Source organism: Bubalus bubalis, chromosome 9 (assembly GCF_019923935.1).
Source record: "Bubalus bubalis isolate 160015118507 breed Murrah chromosome 9, NDDB_SH_1, whole genome shotgun sequence".
NCBI classification, from domain to species: domain Eukaryota; kingdom Metazoa; phylum Chordata; class Mammalia; order Artiodactyla; family Bovidae; genus Bubalus; species Bubalus bubalis.
The window spans coordinates 32,657,993-32,684,855 of record NC_059165.1 but is presented as its reverse complement, the minus strand read 5'-3'; the positions used below and the strand labels follow the sequence as shown (position 1 = coordinate 32,684,855).

Genomic DNA, 26,863 nt, shown 5'->3' with positions numbered 1-26,863 from the left:
AAGTAGAAATAACTTTTTATGTTGGCATTGAGCAATTTCAAGATTCAAAACTTTTCTGGTTTTGGATATATTTTAGATTTCCTTTTTGCTTGGGGTGATTTTAACCTTGTAAAATATCACCAAAATAGTACAAAAAATATCTGTAAACCTTTCATTTAAATTTGCCTATTCTTAATATTTTATTTCATTTGCTTAATCATTTATATTCTCTCATTCCCTCTTTATATATATATATATGTGTATATATAGACGGATATAGATAAATTTCATATATCATGGCCTTGATTCATAAATTGATTTTATAAATTCTTCATAAATTCATAAATTCTTCAGTGTAAGATTTCCAAAGAATGGGATATTCTCTTTTATAGCCACATTATTGTTGACAACTTCATAAATTTACATATATACAATATTTTTGTCTAAACTACCATCCACCTTCAATTTGGTCAGTGATCTAATAACATCCTTTATAGCATTTTTTTTTTTTCCTCTATGGGTACAAAATCGAATTTAGGATCTGATATTACATTTACTAGTCACATCTTTTTAGTCCCCTAATCTGGATCTTTTACATATCCTTTCTTTGTCTTTAATGACTTTTGCATTTTTGAAAACAAAATCCTCCCCCTTTTAAAAAAATAGAATATTTCTCATTGCATGTTGGTTTGATATTTGCTTGTTGACTAGACTGTGCTTATGCATTCTCACTGCTGTGCTACTGAGTAGACAGATCTTGCGCTTCATCTGGAGCCATACAATGTCCATCTGTCCTCATGAACGGTGTTAAGTTTAACATCTGTTCGAGGCATTGCCCATTTCTTTCTTTGTTGTATAATTATTGTTTTTCTTTTCTTTTCTTTCACTTTTCTTCTCTTCTTTGTCCTTTCGATTATAAACAAAACTACTGAAAAGTATTTAGGATTTATTTGCATTCTGCCATTCCATCCTAAAGCCTACTCTGCCCAAGACTAAGGGTCTGTAGCTAAATGCTCTCTTCACAAGTAGTTAGATGGGTTCTTTCTTTTTTCTCCTTCCAGTGTAATTGTGATGTTCACTTGGCATATGATTAGGCTCATTTGTTTCAGTTTGCTTGCAGTTTTTTTTTTTCTCTTCCCATTCATATTAACTAATATTTTAAAATATGTAGGATATTAACATGCTTCAAATGTCAGAACTACTCATAACAGTATACTCAAAGAAATATCATTCTTTCTCTTTTCCTTTCCTCCACTTCACCCTGGGTAGTTAAACAACTTCATTTTTTCAGGTTTATGCTTCTTGTGTTGTTTGAAGTGATAAGGAAGTGAATGCATTTTCTTATTTTCTATTCTTTTTTATACAATATGTAGCCTTACATGTACATTATTTTACACTCTGCAGTTTCACTTAACAGTTATTTAGTCGCTAAGTTGTGTCTGATTCTTTTGCAACCCCATGGACTGTAGCCTGCCAGGCTCCTCTGTCCATGAGATTTTACAGTTAAGAATATCAGAATGGGTTGCCATTTCCTTCTCCAGGGGATTTTCCCAATCCAGGGACAGAACCCATGTCTTCTGTATTGATAGGCAGATTGTTTACCACTGAACCACCAGAGAAGCCCATTTTATAATGTTTATGATGTTGCATTACACTTTGCCATTTCACTTAACAACATGTTTTGTTACTAAGGTCCTCCCTCATTCTTTTTTATAGCAGCATAGCACTCCGCTAAATTTATACACTCTCCTAAAAATGCTTGGGTAAGTTTCCAGTTTTTGCAACTACAAATAATGCTTCAATGATTCATTTTATTCATATGCATGTTGTTACTGCTTTTTTATGTTTTTTATTTATATCTTCAGGTTGAATTCCTGGAAGTAGGACTATTGGATTGAGGGACAAATATAATGTAGTTTGATAAAATATCTTCAAATTCCTCTCCATAAGTGTTATACCATTTTACATTCCCACCAGTACTCTCAAAGCCTGCTTCTCCACAGGCTATCCAGCACAGTGGGAATTGTCAAGCTTTTGAATTTTTGCCAGCCTTATAGTTTAGAAATGGTACTGCAGAGTAGTTTTAATTCTACATTCCTTACCATGAATGGAGATTAATATATTTTAATATGTTTATAGAACCTCTTTATATCTCTCTGTATGAATTGTCTATGCAGGACATGTCATTAAAAATAACATATTATTGAAGTGAGAGTGTGTCATCCTAACTCAACAACAGATGCAAAAAATAAGTAAACAATTAATAAACAAGAGGCCAGAAATCAGGAGGTCAACAAGATCTCCTTCCTTCGAAGACTCTAAGGAGATTCTATTTTTTCTCACTTCCAGCTTCTGGTGGTTGCTAATATGATCATTGGCTTTAGACCGCATCACTCCAGTTCTGCCTCCATCTCAAATTGTCTATTCCTCTTCTGTATGTCTGTCTTATCTCCCTTGCCTCTCTCCTAGAATGACACTCATGAAAACATTTAGGGCCCACCTGTAAAATCCAGGATAATCATCTCCTCTCAAAATCCTAAATTTCACTGCATCTTTTGCTATATAAGATAATACTTACTACATATGGTAATATTCACATTTCCAAGGATTAGGACATAAGCATGTTTTGGGTAACACCATTAAACCTAATACATATGGATAATCCTAAATAATATAAAGAAGGAGAAGAGATTCTTGATATCATATAGGCTCTGAGTTTTGGGAGGGAAAGAGCTTCCCTGGTAGTTCAGTGGTAAAGAATTCATCTGCCAATGCAGAAAATGTGGGTTCGATCCCTGGGTCAGGAAGATTCCCTGGAGGAAGAATGGCAACCCACTCAAATATTCTTGATGGAAAAATTCCATGGACAGAGGAGTCTGGCAGACTGTAGTCCACGGAGTCGCAAAGGGTCAGACACAGCTGAGTGACCGAGCATGTTTGTGCTCAGCACACATTTGGAGGGAAGGAATTGTGGGAAGCACAGCACAGTTACCCTGTTGCGCGTCACCCTCACCATTGTCTGAAAGAGAAGAGTACTTAAAGACTACCAGAGAATCCGGCTGAACGAGATTTAGTAATTGTGCTTTAACTGGCTTAATCTTTTTGTTGTAATGTGCCCTAGTAGCAGTAACTGCATTATAAATTTATAAAAAAAAAATAGAAGAACCCATCTGAGGATGTCTGGATTATCCAGTAAACACTTTTGAAAAAGAGGAACAAGGCACTTTAAAAACTTTAAGCTTCTAATGAGCTTAATTTGTGACCTTGACGACAATAGCAAAACATGCGCTTGTAAAGCTTTCTAGAAGGGTGAGATCACAGTACTTCAGGCTTGATGACTCAACTGAAGACACAATTCAGAAATGATGTCATCAAAACTGAATGTGTATTTGAGCCACCTTATACTTATTGCCGTTGTTCTACACAGTTGATCTTAAACAAAAGTCTACCTTTAAATGTCATTGTAAAGGAGAAATGTCATTTCTTCTTTGTTTGGAGATCAGGTCATATGATTGGTAAATATTATCGCCTTGAATATTTTCATAATACCTGTCCATCAGAAGGTTTTGCCTAGTACTATATATTGTGATTTCAACAAGATGTTATTAGCCATATAGAGATTCTTATTACATTTTACAGTTACAGTATATCCTATGGGCATTTGGGATAAATTGATGAATCATAGCATCTTCAAGTTGGCAGAGAATTTAGAAATAAGCGAATACAACCACTCATTTGATTTGATGCTTGGATAGTTTCCCCTACAGACACTGCAAAGAGGACATCTAGGTATTGCTGGCATAGTTCCAGTTTCAGGGAACTTACTACCTTTCAGAAGAACCCATTTCATTTTAATGGTCCTACATTAAGAAAAAGTCATCCTACATGAAACATTAAGTTAAATGTTTCTTTACGTTCTTTGCAGACAGATCATTTACTTTTCCTAGTCATTTCTTTCCCAAGCTGATAATTGAGGGGTTTCTGTAGTTCCTAGTGCATTATCATTTCAGATCTTGTCTAAATCTATGGATATTGCCATCGCCAATAAGTAACATTGACTGCAACAATTTGTGTTTCCTTTTTAGGTGCAAGTTGAAAGAAACTATAAAATCAAAGAGTGGGAGGGATTTATGGGTTGTGGACTTTGGCTGGTGCTTTGGGCTTGAAAGGTCTACAGACTTCCTTCAGATCTTGGACTATTGGTATGTATTCTGCTTAAGTCAAACAATGACTCTGTGATATTGAGACTATGAATATTCAGAGGTGTCTCTTGCAAACAAAGCTTAGAAATGTAGCCAACCTTCAAAAAAAAAAAAAAAAAAAGAAGTATCTGTAGAGTTTTAAAATGTTCATAAAGTTTATCTTTCATTTCTCTTTTTCTTTCTCTTTCTCAGTATCCATCTTATTTCTTATTTCCTCTACAGACCTGGTTTGGTTTTTCCTTTTTCTCTCTCTGCAGACTGGCTTGTAAAATATTCCTGGCTATCACTTTTACACGTTTGCTTTAAGATTTTCTCACACCAACCGATTGTCGTTAGTTTCAATTCCAAATCTAAGAAGAGATCGGCCACCTGTCCCAACACAGGTTAGTGCAAGTATTCTCCCCCCATAAGCAGTTGGAGCTGAGAGTCTAGAGACATGCCTGGAAGCTCACTCCTAGATCAGAATCAGACCATTTCAGGAGAAAGTAGATGGCTCCAGACCAGGACAGGGCATCTTCCAAATTTCTGCAACAACTTAGGGGACAACTTAAAGCTTCCTGGAATTTGAGAAAACAAATTTCTATAGGAGGTAACCATGTTAGAGACATACAAAAGCAACACCTGGGTTGTTTAAGGCTTCTTTTAAGCTCTTAAAAATATGAAAACTAATGTTTAAATTTCTTTTCTTAAATTTCTGTTGTTGTTGTTTAGTCTCTAAGTCATGTCTGACTTTTTGCAACCCCATGGCCTCTAGTCCACCAGGCTTCTCTGTCCATAGGATCTCCCATGCAAAAATACTGGAGTGGGTAGCCATTTCCTTCTCCAGGAAATCTTCCCTACCCAGGGACTGAACCTTTGTCTCCTGCATTGCAAGTGGGTTCTTTACCATTGAGCTACCAGGGAAGTCCTTTCTTGTCTGTATCAGTTTACAAAAGGATTCAGAAGAGACCAAGTTTCCAAAAATAAATTGTACAGATACTTTTATGACTCCAGTTTGGGGAACTTAGTAAAGGAAGGAACCTTAACACATACATGTCAATATTTTCCAGAGTGGACTTGTGCTGTTGGTAATTGGGTCACATTTTCATTCCTGTATTTATCATATTTCACTAAATTTCAGGCCTTTTTAAATATTTGCTGTTAAGTTATATCTGAACCTACCTGTACTTACTCCACATTCCTTTGTACAGGGCTTGACATTTATCCTTACTGAATTTTTGACTTGGCTCAGCATTCCAGTTTAACACGACTTTTCTGGATTCTGTTTCAGAAATCCAGTATGGTGGTTATCCCTTCAGCTTCTTGTCAACCGAATATGTGATTACATGCCATCAGGTAGTGATGGGGCATTGAAAATAAGGTAGCAACTGTAGTAAAATGAGCATTTGACAGGATTTTAGAAATCTGTATTCTGATTTCAACTATGCCATCTTGTATGCATTTGGATAAGCCATTTAATCGCATTATGTCTTGTTCTATCATACATAAATAGGGTAGTGATCAATTTAGTAATTATAAATGGAAATAGCAGCTAAGAAGTGAGCAACTGCTTAAAGTTCCTTGTAAACTAGTCTAACATCATTGAACATCTCTAGTCTTATGTATCAGGAAGTGCCAGATGGGATGAATTGCTACAGTTCTCGCCCTGGGGCAGCCTCATCTGAAGGGCCAGTTGAATTTTTCTTTGCAGCTTAAAGAGGATATGAAGTTGCAGCTGTGGATCACACCTTCCCTGGAAAGGCAATTTCTTCTGTACCTAGCATCAAATGTATTTCAAGTGTCAGATGGTGCCTTTAAGGCACTAGTCAGTACATGCATCAAGCCTGTTAAAAGTGATGCCAGTTAAAGGAATTACATTACTTTGATTCTGAGACAGCTCTACTGATTGCACAGTGGCTTCTATCGTGGATGCATGCTGTTTTAACTTGTGCAGCAACCCAGTGTCCTTCTTTATTTTTTATTAACAGCACCCTTGTTTCCCTTTAGGTAGCCACTGCTTTTCAGTCTCATTCCGTGATTCCATATAGGACTGAACCACTGTCCCAAAGGTAGACATGACACACTAGACCGAATGTGGACACACCCTCACTGACCACAGCAAGAAAGGCAGAGACAAGCATACAGATCAGGCTAGTTCAATCAGACTTCTTCTCCAGATAATTTCAATACTGAGTACAAAGACAAAGGCATAAATGATTGATAGCTAGCCATTAGTTCTTGCATTATCTCCTCCAAACTGTTCTTCTCAAGGCCTAGATATTCAACTTTTCTCTTAAAACCTCCAAGCCTCTTCACACATTTCCAATAATGTTTTGCTTAAGCAGGCCTCTGTTGGTTTTTGTTAAAACCAACAATGTCTAAAACTGATGTATTCCATGATTTTGGGAAATGAAGAAATAAGCATAAGAATCAAGAAACTGTAACACCTAGATGGCCTACGGGACTCTTGCTGAGAGTTCTTGTGACTTCTGTGCTTTTCCCATTTATGCCAGGAATACCAAACCTCTCTGCTCTCATGGTTCCTTGCCAGGGCTAGTCACAGAAACCAGTCATGTCACTCACTCTGTATCCATCTACACCACACTCCCGCACATCCATTATCAGTCCACTTTAGGCTTTCTTCTCAGCCCTGGTTTAGACTTGACTTGATTTCCTTGATCCTAGCTTAGTACCTGCTTCCTTTTGTTACCAAAAGTGGACTTTGCTTACCACTCAGAAGACAATCAGAGAAGGCAATGATAACCCACTCCAGTACTCTTGCCTGGAAAATCCCATGGACGGAGGAGCCTGATAGGCTGCAGTCCATGGGGCCGCTAAGAGTCGGACACGACTGAGCGACTTCCCTTTCACTTTTCACTTTCATGCATTGGAGGAGGAAATGGCAACCCACTCCAGTGTTCTTGCATGGAGAATCCCAGGGATGGCAGGGCCTGGTGGGCTGCCGTCTATGGGGTCACACAGATTTGGACATGACTGAAGCAACTTAGCAGCAGCAGCAGCAGAAGACAATAGGTGAGAAGCAAGCCTGGTGGAAAGGATAGTTTGATTTATTTAGAAGGTTGGCAACCTGGTGGGGAGAGTGGGGAAGGGTAGACTCTTGTCCAAAGGCCAACTCCCCTACTGACAGTCATTGGGTAAGGACTTTCATATGTGGAGGAAGGGGGCTACAAGCAGAAACAGCACAGTCAGTCAGCTCTGACAGTCATCGTGAAATTGGTCATGTGGTGGTCTGATCAGCAGCATCTTGATTGTTTTACTTTTGGTCTTTAGTCCCAGGGTTGGTTTCTTCCCATTTCTTTGAGGCCAGTTCTCAGAATTGTGGCAGCTTGTGTCATGACTATAGTCGGGTCATCATGTCGTTAACTTCTTCCACTTGGTGGGGGTTTCAGTGTCTATAGTCAGCTCAAAGGATGTGTCTCAGAATATTGCCTATAGTCCTGGAAGAGGAACTAAAGGTGCTTGTATTTGTTTAATGATTGAACTATTATTATTTTTTCTATTCAACTGCTTTCCTTCTGCATTTTACCCTTCCTCTGATTAAGCTTATTCTTGCCTAAAGTTTTTGCACAGACTGAAGGCAGGTGGAAGAAGTGGTGGAAGGGGGGGAAAGGACCATAGGGCCCTGCTCTGTTTCACTTTGATCAAATTCCTTCCAAATCTCAAACTCATTATCAAAATAAAATTTGATGTTTACTCTGTCCATCTATGAGTGTTCCTAATATAAACATATTTAGTATTTCGACTTCCCTGGTGGCTCAGACAGTAAAGAATCCATCTGTAATATAGGATACCTGTGTTTGATCTCTGGGTCAGGAAGATCCCCTAGAGAAGGGAATGGCAAACCACTCTAGTATTCTTGCCTGGAGAATTCCATGTACAGAGGAGCCTTTGCGACTACAGTCCATGGAGTTGCAAATAGCTGGACATGACTGAGCAACTCACACGCTTTCATTTAGCATTTGTTAGAGAAATTTGATCACAGAAAAAAAAATTCTTAATGTAACTATAGCAAAAGTCTTCTTAACATTTCCTGGCCATATATGGCATTGAGATGTACATTAGCTATCCATTGCTATGTAATATTACCCCCAAACTCATTGGCTTGGAACAATAGCACATCATTTTATAGTTTCTGTAGATGTGGAATACGGCTAGGGCTTAGCTGGTCCTTTGATTCAGAATCTCTCAAAGGCTATAGTCAAAATGTCTGCAATATCTGTGGTCTCATTTCAAGGCTCAACTGGGGAAGGGTCTACTTCCAAAGTCACTTATGTGATTGTCTGCATGATTCAGTTTCTCAAGGAAATTTAAACAGAGAGCCGAGATTCTCACTGACTATTGACTGGAGGCTGCCCTCAGTATATTGACTCTAGTTTACCTCTCCATATCACATTTGCCTTCATCCAAGTAGGCACGCAAGAGGGAGGGAAAAGCAGAGGGTGGGAGAGACAGAGAATGAGCAAAATCAAAGTTACTGTCTTTTATGAGTTAATCTTGGAAGGGATATCCCATCACATTTTGCATACTCTACTGGTTAGAAAGCAAGTCAAGTAGCCTGGCCCACATTCAAGAAGAAATGATTTCACAGGGGTATGAATACCTGGGGTCGGTCAGAGTATGCTTTCTACAGTAGACTTGACCATATTTTGTTCACTTCTCAATATCATACAGTAGTTTAACCATCAAATTACCTTACAGTGACACTGATAAGACAGGAAACAACATAGCATTCACTTTCCCATTCCCTCACTATTCTATTTTCTACAATGGCATCTTTATGCTTGTTGAGAGAAACTTCATGTACATTTCTTATTGAAATCACCTCATTGTCAATTTAGTTTCACAGCATTGTGTTCCTTTAAACAGTGCAACATACTGCAGTAATCATGATACTATGTGCTTTAGACATGCTAGAGATGAGATTTCTATTTGGTGATGGTGCAATATTGTAAAAGGTTCACACTGACAATCAGCTGATCAGTCATTGTCCCCTATTAAGATGCAAAAGCATTTAACTTGATTCTATTGGGATGTCAGTGACTCTAGGGCTCACAGTTTGCTAAGCAGTTGAACATACAGAAGAATTTCTACATTTTTCCCCATGTACTATATAACCAGTCTTTTTTTTCCTAGCATAATTTTGAGGATATTATCTTAATACAACAGTTCTCAGTTCCTCTTAAATCCAATTTTTATATTTCTGATTGCAGAAAGTTGATTGATGGGTGGCATGACCATGAGTGCTTCCTGAATCTTTGTTTGTCTCGTCATGTGTAAATCTAAGAATTTTATGTTTTGGCAGTTTTTTATATCTAATTACACTTGTCATTGTTATCATCAGTGGCCCAGTATACAAATAAGTATTTCACATGTACTATACTTTTATAATGATGGAAATAGAAAAGAAAGCTTAAAATTTGAATCAATATTCAACTGAGTCATATATAGAATATAAGCATGGAAATAGTGGTGTGACAGAAAAGAGAATGGGCATTCTAATTATTCCAACTTTTTAGTTCAAAGAAACACATATATAGAAGTGATCTAGAAGATACGGTATATATCTTCCATTCTATCTAAAATTCTCATACTATAATGATGTGAGTTATAAAGCCAGGCTATTTTAGAAGAGTTTCTGACATATGTGTTGTAATTAATGTTTTTATTAATTCATACTTGTACTCATTCACTCTTTTAATACACAGTTGTAGCCTCTATACTCTGTAACAGATACTACACTCAATGCTAATGAGCAAGAGTAACAATAGTCCTTGTACATCAGAAATCCAGTTTATTTAGATAACATAGATGTAAATAAACATTTATATTATTTTACATGAAATAGTAATAACAGAAGAATATAAATGGTATGGAAATTGTGTGGTGCACAAGTTCTTAAACTTGTGTATTTCATTAAACACAAAAAGTGTAAAACAATTTTTATGTGGGACTCAAATAGACTTATTTTGCTAACTGTATGCTTAGAAAACTAGAATATATTATCACAATCAAATCATAAAATGGAGGTCATTTTTAAGACTGAAAATATAAGAAGGATGTAACCTTAGGTTAAAACGTATTTCATGCAAAGAGAAGCAAATATATTTGTTTTCTATTTCTCCTAGCAACAAAATGAGTTACTTATTTCTGCTTAACAAATTACTTCAAAACCTAGAGGCTTAAACAACTAAGATGTATTAATATTCTCCCACAGTTTCTGTAGGTCAGGAACCTTGATGCAGCCTAACTGGGAACCTCAGGTTCTGGGTTTGCTCAAGGCTGCGATGGAGGTATCTTTAGGTTGTAGTCAGTTCAAGGCCCTCCTAGAGGAAGATTTGCTTCTAAGCCCCTCTTGTGATGGCTGGTAGGTCTGGTCCACTGGTTGTCTGTAGACTACACTTCTTTCCTCCCCATTGGTACTTCCACCTACTGTAAATTGCAACATGGCAGCTGGTTTTCCTCAGAGTGAGGGAACAAGAAGTGTGTCAAGTGGAAGCCATTTTCTCTCATAGCCTAATCTCAAAAGTGGCAACCCAGTGCTTTTTCTGTATATTTGTTTGTTTTTGTGTATCCTACTCATTGAAAGTGAGATATTGGGTGTTCCAGCCCACACTCAAGGGAATGAGTGTCAGAAAGTGGAGATCTATGGGCCATCTTAGAGGCTGCCTATCACAGAAACCGCATATCAGTCTTTTTATGTTGCATTATACCGCGTGTTGAATCTCAGAGATAACAAAAGGAGAAAAAAGAAAGAAAAGCAACCACACATAATGCTTAACAGTGTAATCTCACTTTTTATAAAAGGGATTGTTAGAGCATCAGTTCCTAGTGGCTCAGACGGGTAAAGCATCTGCTTGCAGTGTGGGAGACCTGGGTTCAATCCCTGGGTCAGGAAGATCCCCTGGAGAAAGAAATGGCAACCCACTCCAGTACTCTTTCCTGGGAAATTCCATGGATGGAGGAGCATGGTAGGCTACAGTCCTCGAGATCACAAAGAGTCAGACACAACTGAACAACTTCACAAAAAAAAAAAAAAAAAAAAAAGAGTGTCAGTTAGAAAATATGAGCAAAATCTACCAGATAATAGAATGGTATGAGGTACAAGTTGAGATAGGGAGAAGGGGTAGATACAGAGTCTGAGCAAATAGTCCTGTACCAGTGCTGCAGACACTAACATGCCATGCTGAGGATCCAGGCTTCAGTTTACAAGAAATATTTCAGAAGACCCTAGGGTGTTTAGTTTTCTTGTCATCTCTGTATGTTAGTCCCTCAGTAGTGTCCAACTCTTTGTGACCCCATGGACTGTAGCCTGCCAGACTCCTCTGTCCATTAAATTCTCTAAGTATGAATACTGGGGTGAGTAATCATTCCCTGCTCCAAGGGATCTTCCTGACCCAGGGGTCGAGCCCAGGCCTCCTAATTACAGGAAAATTATTTACCATCTGAGCCATGAATATAAATTTGTAAAATTATTGGATAATAGAAGTTGCTTTCATAAAATAGCATCAGTAGAATTGTTTAGAAGTTGTATATATATATATATATCACTAGATGCTAGATTCCTTTAAAGACTGTATAATTTAAAATTAATTTTCTAAGTAAAAATAGGAACAATTCAGGGCTCTTTTATAATTTTGGGGAGAAAAGCAAGCATGTATTTTTAAAAGCATGTTGTCATAATATATTAATAAAAAAAGGTTTGAGAGGAAAGAGGTGAAACACATATTAAAACAAGCTTAACCTCCTATCATTAGCAGAATTGATCTCCACCTTCTCCATTATAAGAATTTTTGATAAGAAGTCTTGGCAGCAATCAGTAAAAGTTCATTCTCTGCAAAGGTGTTGTCACACATTGTTCTAATGGTGTTTGTATTGAAGGGCAATAAGTATCAGTGAAGTGTCACTCTTTAAAATGCCTGAGAAACTCCACTCAGCTCCAGCGGTGATTTTTTTAATATGGCTTCTTCAATGACTCCATAAAATGTATATGTGAATAATGTCTCATCAATGTGTGAGCATGCATGTCCACACACACACATACATGTACATGTACATATCCACATGTATACATTGGGGGATATACAACTCCATAAAGTATAATTTTAGAATACAGCCTAACTGGGAAGGGAAATTCTGCCTGGCAAAATGCTAAATTGCATTTTGCTATAAATATGGTCATATCACCTTCAAATGAATGCCAGGGGCACTTTTCAATATGCTTCCTGTATGCAATATAAAACCTTTTGGCAGACAGTTTAAATATTAATCCAAATGTATAAGCGTTTCCATTTAAATTTTTAATGTTTTCATCATATAACTAGTTTACTTTGTTTCACATTTTGAAGGCCCAAAAATAAGATACCATTTCTTTGTAAACTCTAGATTATCAGGTATCATTCCGTCTGCCCTGCGAACTCTTAGCCCTAAAAAAAGTCAACTTTTCTGGGAGTATAGTCAATCCAGATGATCAACCCTCCTGGTTATAGTTGCCTGTTAATATGAAAACTAGAAAATACAATATCTCTACTGGTTGATTCTATTTTCTGCCATTGTTACTCCTGTCCCTACCTTGTAGACATCCTTGTAGAAAATCCATGGTTCCTAATTGTTTAAAGAGGATTGTGGGAATGTTTTGAGTTACACTGCTCCTTCTAAACTCTCATAGTCTCTCTGGGACAGAGGAAGATGAGGTCATCTCTCTTTCTCTCTTTCCATGAAGTTTAGTCAGTCCAAATCTGGGCTCTCTTTGTAACATGCCAAACATATATTCTTAGATTTCTTCCAACAGTATATACATAATGCAAAGGTAGTATTGCAACTCACTATTGCTGGAACCAGGCTCCATCTTGCTTTTCCAGCATACAAGTTGTAAACTCAAAGGCCCACAAATATAATATGGATACATGACACCCAGTGTTCATTGCAGCACTGTTTACAATAGCCAAGCCATGGAAGCAGCATAAATGTCCATTAACAGAGGAATGGATAAAGAAGATGTGGTCCATATATACAATGAATATTACTCAGCCATAAAAAGGTTGAAATAATACCATTTTCAGCAACATGGTTCGATTTGCAGGACATTATGCTAACAGAGAAGGCAATGGCACCCCACTCCAGTACTCTTGCCTGGAAAATCCCATGGACGGAGGAGCCTGGAAGGCTGCAGTCCATGGGGTCGCTGAGGGTTGGACACAACTGAGCGACTTCACTTTTCACTTTCATGCATTGGAGAAGGAAATGGCAACCCACTCCAGTGTTCTTGCCTGGAGAATCCCAGGGACAGGGGAGCCTGGTGGGCTGCCGTCTATGGGGTTGCACAGAGTCGGACACGACTGAAGCGACTTAGCAGCATGCTAAGTGAAATAAGAGAAAGACAGATGCTATATGACATCACTTATATGTACAGTGTATAAAAAGTATAAACGAATTTATTTACAAAACAGAAATAGAGTCACAGATGTAGGAAACAATGGTTATCAGCAGGGGAAGGAGAGGAAGGACGAATTAGGAAATTATGACTGACATATATATGGTACCATATGAAAAATAGATAATGAATAAGGACTTGCTATATAGCTCAGGGAACTCTATTCAATGACTTAAAGAATCATTACAGAATGAGAATCTGAAAAAAAGTGGTTATATGCATAACTGATTCACTTTGCTATATAGAGTAGAAGCAAATGCAGGGCTTCCCAGGTGTCTCAGTAGGTAAAGAATCCTCCTGAAATGCAGAAGACTACCTGCAAGGCAGGAGATCCAGGTTTGATCCCTGGGTGGGGAAGATCTCCTGGAAAAGGAAATGATAACCCACTCCAGGATTCTTGCTTGGAAAATCCCATGGACAGAGTAGCCTGGTGGGCTACAATCCATGGGGTCACAAAAGAGTCGGACAGGACGAGTGACTAAACCACTACCAAGATAACCTTTAGAATCCTGGATGGTCTGCCATTCCACAATCATAAACACACCACTTTTGGCTTCCCTTGTAGCTCAGTTGGTAAATAATCTGCCTGCAAGGCAGGAGACCCAGGTTTGATCCCTGGGTGTGGAAGATCCTCTGGAGAAAGAAGTGGCAACCCACTCCAGTACTCTTGCCTGGAGAATCCCATGGACAGAGGAGCCTGGTGGGCTACAGTCCTTGGGATCACGAAGAGTCGGACATGACTGAGTGACTGAACCACTGAGAAACTAATGCAACGCTGTAAGCCAGGAGGGGTCTGTGATGAATTGAAGAACACTTGACCCAACCTCGATCATTGCTATTGTATAAGAATAAGGGTACAAGTATGCCATTATTTTTTTTTTAAAGAAGAACCAGACATCCTGATTTTTGTGTGAACCCTTATTTCTTAAATGTTGAGAGCTAACTTATATATTAAGTAACTATGTAGGAGTAAACTAAAACATATCTCTCATAGAAATATGACCAATATATTTTAAAAATCTATAGTTGACTTCAGATAGAATCTACCTATTTTGAAGGTGAACCTTAAGAAAAAAAAGTCAGTTTTTCTATTATTTTGCTCTTAAAGGTCTCCTTGACTTTTACACAAATTGATCATATTTTCTCCCAACAATTTTATATCCCAGTAGGGTTATGGATAGGGGAAGTCACTGTCAAACATTGTTATATCCTCTCCTTTGAAAAATGGATTTCTATCCAATTGGCATTTTACAGAATGTTTTTTCTACCTTTACTTATAGAAGTAACTCACAATTTCTGTCTCACAGAGTGCCCTGTTAGAATAACTTCATTAGAAAATGCATTAAATAATCAAACATAAAATCAGAGAGAGTCATATTTGAGATGAACAGAAATGTTTTGTCATCAAGACAGATGTCTGAGACATTTTTGCTAATAGAGACCACTAGACATACACCCTTACAAAGAGTATGTATGCCCTACTGTGCAAACCAGAAATAGAAGTTGTTGTAGATCATGACCTATTTCCTGAGGATCATATTAGCAAGAGGGGAAGTTAGCACTGAACCATATTGCTGTATACCCGAAACTGACACAATATTGTTAACAATTACACTTTAAGTTTTAAAAAAAGAAACATATGATGGCATATAGTTGACTTAATGAAGTCAATAAGACTTTGCCGAGGAAGTGACAATTGAACAGAAATCTGAAAGACGAGTGATTGAGGTAGAAGGGAATAGAAGTGTAGACGAAAGAAGCAACATGTCAGAGTCCCTCTGACCGGAGGGAGTCTAACAGGTACGGGTAACTGAAAGAAATCCAGTGAAACTAGAGCAGAAAGGGCAAGAACAAGGACCGGAAGTATAGTTAGTAATCAACAAATGGCTTTCTCAAAGTACACTTGAAGCTATAGGACATGTCATAATCACTTAGAGAGAAACAGAACTATGTACTCAGAAGTACCCTAAGATACGCCAACACCTAAAGTCTAGGTAGAGGGGTTTATCTTGGGACAACCGGACAGATAATCAGGAAATGTAATGTCCAAGGGAATATAGAATTCAAGGGAATATAGTGTTTCCAAAAGGAAGAATGATCAACAGTGCTGAACGCTATTGAGGCAACAAGAAACTTTAATAATAGGAAACTGGAAATTGCCAGTAACTCTAGCAAGATATGCTGCTGCTGCTGAGTCGCTTCAGTCATGTCCGACTCTGTGCAACCTCATAGACAGCAGCCCACCAGGCTCCCCATCCCTGGGATTCTCCAGGCAAGAACACTGGAGTGGGTTGCCATTTCCTTCTCCAATGCATGAAAGTGAAAAGTGAAAGTGAAGTTGCTCAGTCGTGTCCAACTCTTAGCGACCCCATGGACTGCAGCCTACCAGGCTCCTCTGTCCATGGGATTTTCCAGGCAAAGAGTACTGGAGTGGGGTGCCATTGCCTTCTCCGCTAGCAAGATATAAGTTGGTGCAAAATAAAGGCAGATGCAGAATAGAATGAGTTGAGGGAAAAGTAAAGAGTGAGCAAATGAAGGCAGAAAATACAGACAGCTTTCCCTAGAAGTTGGCAGATGGAAGGGAGGAAATAGATCGAGCTGTAGTGAGGAGTGCTTCATTGGTTGAATTAAGATAGCTTGAATTAAAATGTGAATGACTTGAGTGTCTATGAAACAAAAAAAAAAGCAAATCCCAGCAATTCCACTCCTAAGTATACATCCAAAAGAACTGAAAACTGATACTGAAACAATGTATGTACTTCTGTGTCCATAGCAGCACTATTCTTAATATTTAAAAGATGGAAAATGCCTAACTGTATATCAGCATGTGAATGGATAAACAAATGGTGATAAATAGTTATGATGGGTTATTGTTAGCCATAAAAACAAGCGAGGTACTGATACATGTTATAACATGAATTAACAATCCAAACATTATACCAAGTAAAAGAATCACTGTGTAAAAGATTACAATATGTATGATTCTTTCTATATGAAATATTCAGAATAGGTAGATACATAGATACAAATGAATATTTCAGGTTGTCCAGGGAGGGAGGATGACAAACAACTGATTACTGAGTACAAGTTTTCCATTTGGAATTATGAAGATGTTTTGTAACTGGATAGAATTCATGATTGTACAATATTGAGAAGGTACTGAATGCTACTGAATTGTTCACAAAATGGTTAATTTTATATAATGTGAATTTCAAATCAGTTAAAAAAATCACAGGTAAGGATCTAACTTTAAGGGAGATATTAAGTATACAAGAAGGTAAAGACATATAGAATACAAAATTCCTAAGAGAGCAGGGAGAAGTTGGAGGGAAAGTGCAGATTACTTTAACTTTGAAGTTATCTATATTTTTCTAAGTTCCATGTTAGCCTGGTATTACTTGGAATTTTTAATTTTCAAACTAGATAAATATAAAGGACATCAATACTTGAATATGCCCTTCTCGCATGTTTGCCATGAAGAATATATACACTTAAGAGCAGTTGCATCCCTCTTTCTCATTTTGCATACTTTAGTCTTTTCAACTGCTTAAGATACATTAACTATTGTCCAGGTTTTAACCCAGGCTTTACCACTAGCTATATCAATGTGTAAAAGTAATTTAAAATCGCTTTGCCTTGGTTTCCCTCTCTGCAAAATAGACATGATAAATGTACCTCCCTCAGAGTGTTGCCCTGAAGAATCAATGAAATACTGTCTGTAAAGGATTTAGTACAAAGTCTGACACAGTAAATGCCCAATAAAATTAGGTACTATCATAATTATTGCTGTTATTAGTCATTCATATTCAAAGCAGTATTATTAACCCACCATGCTTAAAATCTATGCTAACATCATTTCCTCCAAAGATGTTTTCTTCAGTAAGCATTTTAGCCTTTTTGTGTCAAGTAATCCTTGAGAATTAGGTAGGACAAGGTATTAGTTTGTCTTGTGTCAGTTCAGTTCAGTTGCTCAATTGTGTCCGACTCTGCAACCCCATGGACTGCAGCACACCAGGCTTCCCAGTCCATCACCAACTCCCTGAGTTTGCTCAAATTCATGTCCATTGAGTCAGTGATGCCATCCAACCGTCTCATCCTCTGTCACCCCCTTCTCTTCCCATCTTCAATCTTTCCCAGCGTCAGGGTCTTTTCCAATGAGTCAGTTCTGAACATAAGGTGGCCAAAGTATTGGAGTTTCAGATTCAGCATCAGACCTTCCAATGAATATTCAGGACTGATTTCCTTTAGGATTGGCTGACCGGATCTCCTTGTAGTCCAAGGGACTCTGAAGAGTTTTCTGCAGCACCACAGTTCAAAAGCATCAATTCTTTGGCACTCACCCTTCTTTATAGTACTACTCTCACATCCATACATGACTAATGGAAAAACCATAGCTTTGAATAGACAGATATTTGTTGGCAAAGTAATGCCTCTGCTTTTTAATATGCAGTCTAGGTTAGTCATAGCTTTTCTTCCATGGAGCAAGCATCTTTTAATTTCATGGCTGCAATCACCATCTGCAGTGATTTTGGAGCCCCAAAAAATAGTCTCTCACTGTTTCCATTGTCATCTATTTGCATGAAGTGATAGGACTGGAGGCCATGATCTTAGTTTTTTGAATGTTGAGTTTTAAGCCAACTTTTTCACTCTCCTCTTTCACTTTCATCAAGAGGCTCTTTAGTTCTTCTTCACTTTCTGCCATAAGGGTGGTGTCATTTGTGTATCTGAGGTTATTGATATTTCTCCCTGAAATCTTGATTCCAGCTTTTGCTTCATCCAGTTCAGCATTTTTCATGATGTACTCTGCATATAAGTTAAATAAGCAGGGTGACAGTATACAGCCTTGACATACTCCTTTGTCTGTGTCAGAGGTATGAAAAACTCACTAAGTGGCCATAACACTGAGCATAAATAGATTCTAAAACTATTATATGAGATGCTACATGTTAATATTAATATGCTGAATAATTCTCTGAGGATCACTAAGCATGTAATATAAACCAATGTATTATTTTAATGATTATAAAATGTGGTCTTCCTATGATCCTCTCTACAATTAGAATACAAGTATGGTCCCGAATTCAGTCAGCAAAACCCTGCCATCTACTTGGTCTGATCCCATGGTAAACATTAGCCTAGAGAACTTACTACTTAGTATGCAGACTTTCCAAAGCCCAGCAGCCATTGCTCAGTACAATGATTCAACAACAGAGTAAGTTACCACAGTAAATACCATTTCTTTGCGTGCTTGTAATTCTTTGCTCTTATGTCAGAACTTCTTTAAGCCATGAAATAAACATACATAACACAAATTGTAATACACATATGTATACATACATTAGCATATATTATATACATATATATATGTAGTCTTCAAATGTTTGGCATTTTCTGTGATTCTCAACAAAAAGATGGATTTTTTTTTTTGTCTCTATTAAACTTCAGATGAGTTAAGATGAATCTTGTGTTTTTGTTTGTGAAAAAGTCTATTAGTTTGGCTTCCTGGGGATAAGAAAGTCCAAAGTAGATTAATCTAAAAGAGAAGAGTTTAAACTGCAGTAGAAAATGCATTTACATCACTTTTCATTGAGCCAAGTTCAGTTCAGTTCAGTCGCTCAGTTGTGTCCGAGTCTTTGCGACCCCATGGACTGCAGCATGCCAGGCTTTCCCTGTTCATCACCACTTCCCAGAGCTTGCTCAAACTCATGTCCATTGAGTCAGTGATGTCATCCAACCATCTCATCCTCTGTCGTCCCCTTCTCCTGCCTTCAATCTAGATCATCTTAACAACATAAACTTCTTTTTAGTATTGTTCCATGATATGAATACATTTTATCCTTAAGAAAACTGTAGTGTAGTGTTTAATAGCATACATTCTGAAGAGATACTACCCAGATTTATTGTGGACTCAAATTCCAACTTGTGAAATTACTCCATGGCATTTCTGTGAGGGTTAAGTGAATTAGTATTGTCCAATTAGTTATAACAGAGCCTGGCATCTAGTAAATATTCAATTATTGTTAGCTCTCATTTTGTATTGCTTGATTTTCTGAAAAATGTTGCTTAACCAGAAAGTAATGCATGATTCAAGAGAAACTAGGAGTTGATGAATCATTTTTTACTTTGAAAAATAATAAGAGAAATATGATTATGTAAAACCTTACTCAGTGTAGAGCTATTAAGGAAACTAGGTGGTTCTATGGAACTTGTATTTTGCAGCTGTTTAAAGGGAAACCAAAACGAATCACAAAACTCACATAGCTGCAATCCTTTTTGAAATTGTTTTAAATAACTCAAAATATACATTCTTCATTCTTTTCTAATGCCAAAATAGGCATTGGACTGCCTTGATCATTAATCAAGGAATGTGATAAATCTGGATTGATGTCTAAGCTGACTTTAGGGGAAATAAAACCTTAAATTAGTCCTAATTGTCACCATTATTTACTTTGAGAGTAGAGATGATACTTAACAATACATAAAATTTGTCATTTATAAATTAATATTTGATCTAGCAATTATACTGTTAGGAATTTGTCAGTGTACATTAAAAAGTTCAACTTTAAATACATGCACAGGATGTTAAATGCAACATTTTTAATAGTGTATCCTGGAAATAACTTAAATGTTCATCAATAGAGATTAATTAGATCAATTCTGGTACTTCTGTACAATAGAAGACTACTCAGATGTTAAAAGGAATGTCATAGATCTTAATGCATTAGCATATAGATTGTCACAAAGTATATTATTTTTAAAAATGCAAGATGTAGAAATGTCTATAGAGTGATCCATCAGGCCACCTGTAAGTTTGTATGTGTACACACAGAGGAAGCTCTCTGTATTAACAGGGTTTGGGGAAGAGAGTATAGGGGTTTTCACATTGTCTTGTATGCCTCTTGATAGTTCTGCTAATTTCTAAAGTCATCAATATCTGGTTGATGCTATCATGAGTCATTTCAATTTCTTATTGTTATTTCTCTATATTTAAAAATAGTAACAAATTCTATTTTAAGGTAACAGACTGAACATTTTGATAAAATAAGACATTTTTCTTAGTACTCTGTATTATCGGGTACCCTTCTGTTATATTTTTTGTCTATTGTGATTATGTGGGTATTAATTTACATCCTCTTTTAAACTGTGAGCTGTGCAGAACTATGAAATTTAACATAGCACCTAATATTTAATAAATGTTATATTATCCAAAATATACAAAGAGTACACAGACCTCAAAACAGACATAGATTTAAGATTTAATTTCCTCCATATCTAGTTGATATTCATGGGTATGTTAAATGACACTGAATTTCCAGGAAAATAAAATTAAGATAATACTAATTCCTATCTTATGTAACTTAAGTAATGATTACATGATGCGTTATTTTATTTTAATGCTGCCATTGCGATTGTCACATAGGAGTCTTCAATTAAGACCTATTCCGGATTTCCTTTTTTCTAATTATCAACATTCAGAAAAATAAGATCATGGCATTTGGTCCCATTCAGATCAGATCAGATCAGTCGCTCAGTTGTGTCCGACTCCTTGTGACACCATGAATAGCAGCACGCCAGGCCTCCCTGTCCATCACCAACTCCTGGAGTTCATTCAGACTCACGTCCATTGAGTCAGTGATGCCATCCAGCCATCTCATCCTCTGTCGTCCCCTTCTCCTCCTGCCCCCAATCCCTCCCAGCATCAGAGTCTTTTCCAGTGAGTCAACTCTTCGCATGAGGTGGCCAAAGTACTGGAGTTTCAGCTTTAGCATCATTCCTTCCAAAGAAATCCCAGGGCTGATCTCCTTCAGAATGGACTGGTTGGATCTCCTTGCAGTCCAAGGGACTCTCAAGAGTCTTCTCCAACACCACAGTTCAAAAGCATCCATTCTTTAGTGCTCAGCTTTCTTCACAGTCCAACTCTCACATCCATACATGACCACAGGAAAAACCATAGCCTTGACTAGACGGACCTTTGTTGGCAAAGTAATGTTTCTGCTTTTGAATATGCTATCTAGGTTGGTCATAACTTTCCTTCCAAGCAGTAAGCGTCTTTTAATTTCATGGCTGCAGTCACCATCTGCAGTGATTTTGGAGCCCAGAAAAATAAAGTCTGACACTGTTTCCACTGTCTCCCCATCTATTTCCCATGAAGTGGTGGGACCGGATGCCATGATCTTCGTTTTCTGAATGTTGAGCTTTAAGCCAACTTTTTCACTCCCTACTTTCACTTTCATCAAGAGGCTTTTGAGTTCCTCTTTACTTTCTGCCATAAGGGTGGTGTCATCTGTATATCTGAGGTTATTGATATTTCTCCTGGCAATCTTGACTCCAGCTTGTGCTTCTTCCAGTCCAGCGTTTCTCATGATGTACTCTGCATATAAGTTAAATAAACAGGGTGACAATATACAGCCTTGACGAACTCCTTTTCCTATTTGGAACCAGTCTGTTGTTCCATGTTCAGTTCTAACTGTTGCTTCCTGACCTGCATACAAATTTCTCAGGAGGCAATCCCAAAGAAAGGTAATACCAAAGAATGCTAAAACTACCGCACAATTGCACTCATCTCACACGCTAGTAAAGTAATGCCCAAAATTCTCCAAGCCAGGCTTCAGCAATATGTGAACCGTGACCTTCCTGATGTTCAAGCTGGTTTTAGAAAAGGCAGAGGAACCAGAGATCAAATTGCCAACATCCGCTGGATCATGGAAAAAACAAGAGAGTTCCAGAAAAACATCTATTTCTGCTTTATTGACTATGCCAAAGCCTTTGACTGTGTGGATCACAATCAACTGTGGAAAATTCTTCAAGAGATGGGAATACCAGACCACCTGATCTGCCTCTTGGTCCCATTACTTCATGGCAAATACATTGGGAAACAGTAGAAACAGTGACAGACTTTATTTTGGGGGGCTCCAAAATCACTACAGATGGTGACTGAAGGCATAAAATTAAAAGATGCTTGCTCCTTGGAAGAAAAGTTATGACCTAGACAGCTTATTCCAATCCCAAAGAAAGGCAATGCCAAAGAAGGCTCAAACTGCCACACAATTACACTCATCTCACACGCTAGTAAAGTAATGCTCAAAAGTCTCCAAGCCAGGCTTCAACAATACGTGAACCGTGAACTTCCAGATGTTCAAGCTGGTTTTATAAAAGGCAGAGGAACCAGAGATTAAATTGCCGACATCCGCTGGATCATGGAAAAAGCAAGAGAGTTCCAGAAACACATCTATTTCTGCTTTATTGACTATGCCAAAGCCTTTGACTGTGTGGATCACAATAAACTGTGGAAAATTCTTCAAGAGATGGGAAAACCAGACCTCCTGACCTGCCTCATGAGAAACCTGTATGCAGGTCAGGAAGCAATAGTTAGAACTGGACATGGAACAACAGACTCATTCCAAATAGGAAAAGGAGTTCGTCAAGGCTGTATATTGTCACCCTGTTTATTTAACTTATATGCAGAGCACATCATGAGAAACGCTGGACTGGAAGAAACACAAACTGGAATCAAGATTGCTGGGAGAAATATCAATAACCTCAGATATGCAGATGACACCACCCTTATGGCAGAAAGTGAAGAAGAACTAAACAGCCTCTTGATGAAAGTCAAAGAAAAGAGTGAAAATGTTGGCTTAAAACTCAATATTCAGAAAACTAAGATCGTGGCATTTGGTCCCATTACTTCATGGCAAATAGATGGGGAAACAGTGGCTGACTTTATTTTTCTGGGCTCCAAAATCACTGCAGATGGTGATTTAGCCATGAAATTAAAAGACACTTACTCCTTGGAAGGAAAGTTATGACCAACCTAGACAGCATATTAAAAAAAGTAGAGACATTACTTTGCCAACAAATGTCCATCTAGCCAAGGCTATGGTTTTTCCAGTAGTCATGTATGGATATGAGAGTTGTACTATAAAGAAAGCTGAGAGCCATAGAATTGATGCTTTTGAACCATGGAATTGGAGAAGACTCTTGAGAGTCCCTTGGACTGCAAGGAGATACAACCAGTCCATCCTAAAGGAGATCAGTCCTGGGTGTTCCTTGGAAAGACTGATGCTGAGGCTGAAACTCCAATACTTTGGCCACCTGATGTGAAGATCTGACTCATTGGAAAAGACCCTGATGCTGGTAAAGATTGAGGGCAGGAGGAGAAGGGGACAACAGATGTTGAGATGGTTGGATGGCATCACCGACTCGATGCACATGGGTTTGGGTGGACTCTTGGAGTTGGTGATGGACAGGGAGGCCTGGCGTGCTGCAATTCATGGGGTCGCAAAAAGTCAGACATGACTGAGGGACCGAGCTGAACTGAACTGATGCATATATATACTGAAGCAGAAGATTATATGATATACCAACTTCTCTTCCAAAGAAGATCCTATCAGTGGCAAGCAATACAAGTAATTTGGAAGAACAGTACAAATACTTTATATAGGACAATATATAATCCAATTATAGAGATGCATGTCATTGTTGTTACTGTGAAATAATTAGTTATTTTTATAGCCACTTTATTATTTACAACTTCAGATTCCCTAGGATTAAGGTAAGGGATCAAACCTTCCACAGATTTTGTTGTTGTTCATGGAGATGGAGGTCAGTTTATCTTTGTCTCTTTCTTTTTTAAAATTCATTTATACGTTTGTTAAGTTGGGTTCAGAATTTAAGCTTTAGTTACCAGCTGAGAGGTTTACTTTTTCCCCACATAGAATAAAATCATGACTTCATATTAATAGCCTCATAATATTGCCATTGCCTAGTAGACTAATCACAAAACCACCAGTAGTAGGGAAGATAAGAAAGTGCAGTTACTCGTATGTTTGTAATGTTGACATTTGGCATCTAGCTCCATAATGGCTGTTTACATAGTAACTGTCTTTAATATACTTTTCTAATAGGTCAAATATTCCTTCTCACTTGAATATCTCATCCTATATACAGTACACTAAACTAACAGCTGTTAACCTATGCATACTTAAACATATTTTTCAAGGTACTTTAGATTTTGTAAACATATCCATTTGATCATTTGCAGAGAATTTTGCCACTACCCATTATGAGATTTGAGGAGGTCATCCAATCATAGTGAAATTCAATGAAATCTGAAGACTGATTAGAAGAATCTTAACCATAATCTCTTGCTACTATTGAAATATATTGGGAGGCATAGATTTTATTATGCTGAAATTTTCATACATGGAGGAACTCCATTTGTTAACAGTTACAGAAGGTGATACTTGGTATTTGAAATTCCACCACAGTATTAAACTCATTGCCATGTGAACTGATATATCTAGTACAGGTTTTTTTTTTTCTTTTTTTTTTTTTCATGGCTTATTCTTGGTTGTGATTTTTATTAAAGTCATTTGATTTTGATTTTTTTGCCAAGTCCAGGTTCGATGCATGATACTGGATGCTTGGGGCTGGTGCACTGGGACGACCCAGAGGGATGGAATGGGGAGGGAGGAGGGAGGAGGGTTCAGGATGGGGAACACATGTATACCTGTGGTGGATTCATTTTGATATTTGGCAAAACTAATACAGTTATGTAAAGTTTAAAAATAAAATAAAATTAAAAAAAAAATCCCCCCCCCAAAAAAAATTTAATAGTCTGCTTGCTATTTCTAGGTGTGTGTTCTATGAAATCACAAATAATAGTATTAGTCATTTCTATTTCTGAGATCAGATCACATGATATCTAAGTATCTCGAATTTGCTTTATACAAGGGTGTGGTTGGTAGGTGGAAAGGGCTAAAATGAAGCCAGAAGGATAGGAAATCTTTTCAAACAAGTGTGCTCTAATAAGCCAAAGAATTTGGAAACTGCCTTCAAAATCAGAGAGACTTAATATCCCTGTTCCACAACTTCTGGGCTAAATGGTTTTGGGGATATTCATTCATTCTGTCATCAGTAACATTTATTGTTCAGTCTCTAAATTGTGTCTGACTCTTTATGACCCCATGGACTGCAGCACACTAGCCTTCCCTGTCCTCTACTATCTCCCGGAATTTGCTCAAATGTATGTTCATTGAGTTGCTGATGCCATCCAACTATCTCATTCTCTGTCACCCCCATTCTCTTCCTGCCCTCAATCTTTCCCAGCATTAGGGTCTTTTCCCAAGGGTTGGCTCTTTACATCAGGTGGCCAAAATACTGGAGCTTCAGCCTCAGCATCAGTCCTTCCAATGAATATTCAGGGTTGATTTCTTTTAGGATTGACTGGTTTGATCTCTTTGCTGTCCAAGGGACTCTCAAGAGTCTTCTCCAGCACCACAGTTCAAAAGCATTGAACAGCACCGGTAACATTTACACATTGGTAGCTTTGAGCCCAAGGCTTCCCAGGTGGCTCAGTGGTAAAGAATCTGTCTGCAATGCAGGAGATACACCCTCTATCCCTAGGTTGGGAAGATCCCCTGGAGAAGGAAGTGGCAACCCACTCCAGTATTCTTGTCTGGGCAATCCCACGGACAGAGGAGCTTGGCCGGCTGTAGTCTGAAGGGTCACAAAGAGTCAGGCAAAATTTAGCAACTAAACAACAATAACAACTTTGAGCCCAGCACTGTTATAGGCACTGGGTAAATAGCAGTGGACTGCAAGGAGATCCAACCAGCCCATCCTAAAGGAAATCAGTCCTGAATATTCATTGGAAGGACTGATGCTGAAGCTGAAACTCCAATACTTTGGCCACCTGATGCAACGAACTGACTCATTAGAAAAGACTTTGATTCTGGGAAAGATTGAAGGTGGGAGGAGAAGGGGACGACAAAGGGTGAGATGGTTGGATGGCATCACCAACTTGAGGGACATGAGGTTGAGTAAACTCCGGGAGTTGGTGATGGACAGGGAGGCCTGGTGTGTGCTGCAGTCCATGGGGTAGCAAAGAGTCAGACACAAAAGAGCAACTGAACTGAACTGAAACAGCAGTGGATTAAGCAAAGTGAATTACTTAAGAGAGATCACAGACAAGTGTAAGAAACAGAGAAGGCACTTAAGTAGTAAGTACAGTGAACCTCCAAAGGAAAAACCTAATCATGTGGGATTGAATGAAGGAGGTCTAAAAGAACAGATGTCCAGGTTGACCAAAGAATGAATGGGCCCATTTGGGAGGGGGAAATTCAGAGAAGCAAATATGCCAGAGCAGGAGCCAGCATATGTGGACTCTTCCAGACTGGCCTATTTGTTTGAGAAATTGAGACAAAACCTAGGAGGTCTACATGTTGGAAGGTGGGCTGAAAGGGGAAATAAT

At 38.0% G+C, this 26,863-nt stretch overlaps 1 long non-coding RNA gene across 3 annotated transcripts in view; it reads left to right on the top strand.

Moving 5' to 3' along the window:
- The window catches only part of LOC123335008, a 604,601-nt gene that overhangs the window by 476,036 nt on the left and 101,702 nt on the right, over positions 1 to 26,863 (top strand). For 2 of the 3 annotated variants that reach the window (XR_006641376.1, XR_006641377.1), the window contains exon 5: positions 4,065 to 4,181. The exons of the other annotated variant lie outside the window; for it this stretch is intronic. This is a non-coding gene — a long non-coding RNA (uncharacterized LOC123335008). The remainder of the gene's footprint in view (positions 1 to 4,064; positions 4,182 to 26,863) is intronic. 3 annotated transcript variants of the gene reach the window in all.